This window comes from Epinephelus lanceolatus, chromosome 8, assembly GCF_041903045.1.
Source record: "Epinephelus lanceolatus isolate andai-2023 chromosome 8, ASM4190304v1, whole genome shotgun sequence".
Lineage (NCBI taxonomy): Eukaryota > Metazoa > Chordata > Actinopteri > Perciformes > Serranidae > Epinephelus > Epinephelus lanceolatus.
In genome coordinates this window covers 12,706,082-12,713,800 of record NC_135741.1, presented here as the reverse complement: position 1 = coordinate 12,713,800, position 7,719 = coordinate 12,706,082, and positions in this window count along the sequence as shown.

The following is a 7,719-nucleotide window of genomic DNA, read 5'->3' as shown; positions in this document are numbered from 1 at the left end:
CCCCTCAACCCTCCTCAGATGCGATGTCAGAAAAAACAGCAACCAGAAATCCCTCTTCACGTGGGAAATGTAAGGAAAAACAAGAGACTGTGAGAGAATGGGTCCTCGTTTTAAACAAGTCTCTTTCTTTGGCTTTCTCTGAATGAGTTCTTAAGATTCCAAGTTGGCAGAGTGCCCGTGGGTCCTGGATGGAAAAGGATAAAAGAGGGGCTGAGGTAGGGGGGCTGACTATTGTGTTTGTTCCCTTCCTTTCAGTCCTGGCACTCTAGTTGATCTTTGCAGCCAGTTGCTGAATATTCCAGTCACTTATCCCTCGGTTGTATACAGGAGCTCACTTTTTCTTTTTCTTTTTTTACCATTTTCATCTGGATTGATGCTCGTGTTTTTCGCCCAACAAACTTTGTTTTTGTCATGCTGCACATACAGCACAGACAGTGTGGGTGTAAGGCTTTTAACAGAAACCCAGGAGGACCATGAAAATTGCAAAATGAGCGGCGGTTTCAAGTCAGCACTGATCTAAAGATCCTGCTGTCTTTACAGTCTTTGTTTGGGCCTCCTTTCTCCCGTCTTTGTCCTCCTAACAGTGCATCACTGGTAGAGGGAGAATGCTGTTTTGCCTGGTGAATGTGGGATGAAGACAGCAGGTGCTGTTGCCCCTCTCTGAGCCACATTCACTCACAGCTTTCTCCCCCTCCATCCGTTTCCTCTACTAATACACCCCCTCCTCCTCGTCTGTGTGAGGGGGGAGAATGAGCTACTGTATAATGAAGCACAAGCAACACACCCAGAGAAAAGATACAGTTTGTTGAAGGTTTTAACGAGTGATGTGTTAATCACATCGTCCTAATCAGAATGGCTGATGAGCTCATGTGTAAAGGATTAATGCAACTGCATCTCTTGTCAGTCACCACTGTGCTTCTCACCGCTGCTTGTGCTGCATCAGTGCCGCAAGAGAAGCCCTGTTTTCACTCACAGTCTACCCTCCTCCTCCTCCTCCTGCTGCTTCCCCACAACCCCTTCCCTACCCTCGCTGTGTCTTGCTCTTGCTTTCCCTCAAATAGACACACAGGCTCGGTTCATTACTATTCACCAGGTTTCACTAAGACACGCATCATTGCTCCGCTCTCTACAACTGTGTCGGGAGAGGCGGGGGGGAAGAGAGAGTACAGGGGAGAAGGAGAAGAAGGGGAGAAGCAAGAGACATCTTATGATAGAAAAGAATAAATCACCATTGTGTTTTCTGTGTCTGGATGTGTGTACAAACATATATTACCAGACAGCTGCATGCATGAGTTGTTCTCTCTTCTGCCTCTGACATGAAAAAAATCTTCAGGGGAACAAAGCTAGTTCAGTCCTCAATACAGAAATCAGTTTTTCCCTTGGTGGGGTTTTGAATTTATCACTTGCCTTTCATTAAATCCACTGAGGTCGTACACTCTATCACAGCATTCAAGTTATTATCTGTGCTGATATACTGACAAAGCATTTCATCCATGAAAATGGGCACAATGGTGGATTTCTATTCCTGTGTTGGCTCAGTCTGAGCCTTCTATACTGTGGAACTCTCTGTCACATCCGTTTGAGGAAAACCGTACTTCACTGTGAAACTAATCCTTTGTTATGCTACTTTTGATTTTACTCTTTAGTCAGCTGTTCTCTATAGATTACAATGATTCCTAGAATTACAACAAAATCATAGGAGGGTCTGTGCTGCAGTGGTAACCTCCACATAGACTCATACAGTTTAGATTGTGTGGATAAGGTAGGCACTGACAGTGGATGATATCAATTGCAAAAGCTGTTTGTCTCTTATTCGCCTTGAGCTGCTGTTCAGGCTTTTGAAAATGAGCATGACTATGAGAGGAGCAGCAAAGTTAATAGATTTCTAGCATCTTACATAATAGCATGACATTCAAAGTGTTTAGACCTTCAATAACTTTGCAACCTGTTTTTCTTCTTAATTCATAACATTCAATGTTTTAGGGCAGTGATTCCCAACCAGGGGTACATGTACCTGAGGGCAGGGGTTCCCAGCCTTTTTCCCTAAGCGACCCCTTCTCTATCTTTTACATTTCACATTATATTGAATGGATAATAATAACAGTACAGAATAATTGAAAAACTGTACAATTAACCCAAATAGTGAACACAACAACAGCAGGAAGTTTGTGTGAAATTAATGATTTGGATGAATTTTTTGTAGCTTGTTCCTGTCACATCAGAGATGAGTTTTACTGATATTTTTAGGACCTTTTAATACAATTCTCTGTCTGTATTATGCTTTCTTTCTTTCTTTTTTTTTTTCGTTTTAACAATCGTGCATACTTAATAGGCCTCTTTTTTGACAAATTCAGTGTTTTCTTCCCCCGATGCTCGGCCATTGTTATATTAGCTCTTTGTTTGTTTAACTGCTTTTTTAAATGCAGGACGAGGCTGTTCAGCAGTGAGCGAAGGCTCCGTGAATATAGCCTGTGTTCATGTCTTCACCTTATCCTATGAGATTTTTTTTAAGTTTATATGTTGAATAATAATCTAAACTTAAAAAATAACAATTTCATTTGGTTATTGTCACATAAATGAATGAAGCACTGAGATATAGGCCTACTGTCTTTTTGTTTTGTTTTGTTTTTTAATTTTACAACCCCTAAAATCAAGAAGGCCTCGCCACCCAACCCACCCTATCCTAGTGCCCCTGAAGTTTTGGTGACCCCATGTGAGGGTTGGGACCTCCAGGTTGTGAACCAGTGCTCTAGGGGGTACTTCTGTAGTTTTCAGGGGGTACATGAAAATATTGGGGCTTAGCTATAGACTGTGTAACTAAATTGGAAAAATAATAATAATAACAATTTTAACAGAAAATGAAAAAAAATATATATATCCATATGCTAAATCAGCTGTAACTTGAACACAGTGTTTTGCAATTGAGAGTGCATTAAAAGTAGTTAGAGAAGTCTAAAGCTCTAAATTTAAAATGTATAAGTTGTCTGTGCTGAAAGAGCTTACAGTGTTAACCAGAAGGGATCTGGAGGGTGGGTGCTACGCTTCCATGATGTCGCCAAACCAATATCACTGGTAACTGGCACCATATCAGCGTAGTGCAAAGTGGCAGCAATGAGCTAGCCATGGGGATACATGCATGCACTGACACACACAGAGGGAGTGTGACTTAATTCTCTGCTCAAGACACCATTACCCTGTTATATCTATACATAGCATATGGTTGTTTGCTGCTATATTAACGGGGAACTTAACTAAATACATTTAGTTTGAAAGTATTTATAAAAAGGAACAGCTCTCTTACAAATCAAAACACTAGAGGGCTAAAACTCAGATTTGTGATTTCATAGAGTATGAAGTCTGGAGCTGCTCAACAGACAATGACTTGGGAAAGATGCTGGAGATGACACTGAAAGCATCCAGGGAATGTTCTGAGTATATGGGGACATTTTTTGTTTCAGAACTGAGAACACTAAAATAGAATAAAGATCATTTGAGTATTAAAAAAAAAAAAAAAAACAACAACGCTGCGTGCGCCCACAAAATTAGGCTCCGATTCATTTTCTGTTGAGCAGCTCAAGACTTTATATCCGATGACATCACAAGTTTGAGACTTACTTCTCTGGATTCTGGCTTTGAGAGAGAGTAGCTTATATTCACAAATAAAAATTTAACTTTCCTTGTCCGTGAAAATAAAATATTGGAATTCTTAGTTTAGGTGGTGTTTCCCTTTAATGCTCTGAATGTCACATACAGAACCTTTAAAGTAATGGGTAAATGTTTAAAAACTACCCAAAAATAATTAATGAACAGTTCAAATAGTTCAGTTGAAATAGCTGAGAGTAATGGCTAAATGGTTGAAATAACCAAATCTCCAGTTTCTGCCACAAGAACAAATGCAAACTTCACCAAACTGACCTAAACACTGAGTGTTTAATACAAAAATTGCTGTATGAACATATCATGAATATTGTATGAATAATTTATTCAAATGAACACATTTGGGACCTGATGTGTGGTGTTGATGAAAGGGATCTTGGATTCATCTGATAGGGGTGGTCTTCAAGAAAGGTTGGGATCAGCTGTTATAGGATGAAGAAGACTCCAGTCTGTGGTGGAGTTTGTTGTATTTTTCAGCAGCTTTCTCTTTCCCCAGTTCCCAAATAACAAATGAATCATCTCTGGGAGGATCTGCAGACACAGAGGATGAATTACCTCCTTTCTTTCCTGCATAGCATCAGCAGAGAAAGTAAAGTAGAAACTGAATAGGACACTGATTTGTGTTTTCACAAAAAGTGACAGACGGATTATTTACTATAGACTTAAGCTGAAATGATTAGTTAAGTGACAAAAATTGTTGGCAACTATTTCTATAATAATCTGAGTCTGTTTTTAAGCCAAAATTAGAAGGATGCATGCAGCTCCTCACAATGAATGTTTGAATAGTTTTCTTCGTCTTCTATGACATGAATGTCTTCAGTTTCTTTACAGTTGTTTGGACAAAGCAAGTAATGTTGAAAAAAGTGATGGCCATTTTTCACTGTTTCGTGACATTTTTAGTTTAATCATGAGGATAATTGACAAATTAATATATAATCAAAATCATTGTCATTTGCATGCTACGTTAAACCTTTTGAGCTGGACTTGAGTGGCACCTGATGAGTAATACATTCCAGGATTTGTTGTAACATTTCAAAGTAGAGACCAGCCGACACCCTTAAATCCCACTGAGAGGATTTAATGTCAGCTTTACAGTTTTCAAACCAAAATGTGAAGATTAGTACAATTTAATGCCGAGCCTTTAGAAGAGATGTGCTGTAAATTAATATCAATTACAAGTGTTGTTGTGTTTGAGGAAGTTAGAGGTGATCTCAGGCGGTCAGAAAGACATAATTTATGGTGCAAAACCTAGTGTAGATACAGCCACAAATAATTAATTGGCCACTAATAAACAATGCTTGATAAGAGCAATAATTACCGTCATTAACAACACTGAGCGCTGGAGTATAATTAGCCAATATAACAGGGATCAACAGATACAGCATGGCTCCATTCATATGAAGTACAGAGTGGGGATTGGCTGACAGAGGCCATTATCTTCAGAGGGCTCCAGATGTGATCGGCTGCTGCGCTTTTAGGAATCCTGGGTGGGAATTCCTGATTGAAGTCTTTGAATAAGCATCAACGCTTCACTGGACTTAAACTTCCTTTCACATTATATTAAAGGCCGGACTCGTTGGAGAATAAGGCTTTATACTCAGTACGCTACAAAACTTAAATGACATCCTGAAAGGCCTAGTGTGCATCAAAATGCACGAGCAGCATTCTTTTAAGATTCATGATAACTCTTGAGTCAGATCAAAAGATCTTTCTTGTGAGATCAGGCCTTTTTCTCCTGCTGTCCAAACATTTGTCCTAGAAATTACATCTCTGCTATTAATGTGAAGCAGAATATATGTTTTGTATGAAAACAAATTTTTTTTTATCAACTTAATTTTGAAAATTTGGTCAAAAGCAACTAAATGTTCACTGAAGTTTTTCATTCCTTTTTCTTGCAATATTTTCTCTTGAAAGACAATATGTAGCTGTAGCAATGAAAAGATGAGTGAACCTTTGTTATGGTTACGTGAGAACACACAGTTCTTGGTTATAACCAGTGTCCAAAATTAACTTTGACTCATCGGCTGAGGGGACTGGAAGATGAAAAAGTCCTCCAGCCAAGCATATTTTTCACCGGCCAAAATAATATATTGCTTTTTGTGTCACATATCCATTTATTGTCATTAATTTGATTGATATGATAAGATATTATGTCAAACAGAAACTTAAATAACAGGCCAGAGCAAAATTTAAAGCAATATTTTATATATAAATAATAATGTGCGTCAGCTCTATGTGAAGCCTAAGCCATAGCCTATGCACATGGCCTATCCCATTGTGAGCATTTATAGTTATGTGGTGGTATGTCTGTGTCGCTCTACAGTTACACCTCTGAAACAATAAACCAAAGTGCTGTAAAGTTTAGTTGATTCAAAACACACATTAAACATGGCTTAATAGAGACATTTTTAATTACAAGTACAGAAATCAGCTTCACTATAACTTGCAGCATTCACAGACAAAGCATTTGTCTTTATCTGGACAAGCCTATGGCATTTTACATTGTAGCCAGGCAGCTCGTGGACTTTTCTTGTACTCATTTGAAGCCAGGGACAACAGCAACATTTAACAAAGGTAACGTTACAAAATTCGGCTCCATTACAACTCACAAGGTTCACCGACAAAACAACTGTGTTATACTAAACTCGCTTTCCAAACAAACACAACGTGCTAACATTATTAGCACAAGCCTATGGCATTTTACATTGTATAAATTAGCCTAGCGACTAGTTGCTCATATGAAGTCAGGTTAAATCACACAGAAGACCTAAAATACTATTTTAGTGGAGGCTTTATTGTCACCCCACTTTATTGTTTCTTATCTGTGAAATTAAAGTAAATAAACCAACAGCTTTGTTTCCACTGAGGGAAATGTTTAGCTTACAAACATAGACAGGAGGTCTGCGTCGCCGTGATGTGTAGTCACATTTCTGGGGAGGTGCACGTCAGGCTATAGAGGTATAAATCCTACTTGAGGCGGAGGACACACTGTAATTTGAGGCTCTAGCTGATATTACATAAACATGAACATGAATTAGCGGCAGCCATGAGCCTTTGGCTCCAGTCAGCAGAAGGCTGAACTATTAGCAACATTTTCTCTCCATCTCTTAAACACTGCAGATATTCACACGTGTTTTATTTTGTTTACTGTCAGACTGTCTTTTAATAAGTCTTTCTTCCTTCTTTGGGTTGGTTTGCAGTGTAGGCAGTTTTTGCCGATGCTAAATCCACCACTGAGTCAGTTTTTCGCCAAAGGGACGTGCACATGCATCTGCAGTTGTAGAACAGCCAATAGAAACACCCTCTCTCTGAAATAATTTGTGATTGCCCAAAGAGGTTTGGCCAATTTTCTAAAGCCTGAAAAGCAGAGCCAAGCTGAGTTACAAACATCTAGTTTCCTCTCAGTACTTTCTGGAATGAAAAGTTTAGGTTTATTATGTAATTTTTGCCCAATGACACCAAAATAAATCTGCCTACTCCAGCTTTAATAAGGGATCCCTTAGATGACAGTATATGAACAGGATGAATGATGACACACAAAAAGAAAACTATCGAATGTGAAACCTTTACTGGAAGATCATGGTCGTGGTTAGATACTGAAAAAAAGTGACTCGAACACATGCTTGATAGAACAAGTAACTATTTAAAATTGTAGCCAAAACCACAGTTTCCCATGAAAACATAACTGGCCAAATGAATTAGTAGGGTGGTGCTGTCCCATGCAACAATTTAGTTTTAGTCTAAACAAAACAGAGTGTAAAATATTAGTCAAAACAAACAATGAAATCACTTTCATTCCTGTTTTTTTGGCATCTTTGGACTGGCTTCTTCTTTCTTTTAATATGCAAAGAATTACCCTCGAGCACACTAATGAGTTTTATAGAAATGATTTCAAATGGAAGTGACACTTAATTTTCTCCCTTTCTCTCTCAAACTTTTGAATAATTATACTGAAAGGACTTTTTAATCTACTTATGTACTAACTTTCACAAGTGCTTTGTGTCTTAACGGCTCCACCAGCAGCTAGTTTGAAAGCGCAGCGCCTCGTAGAATAGCACTGTT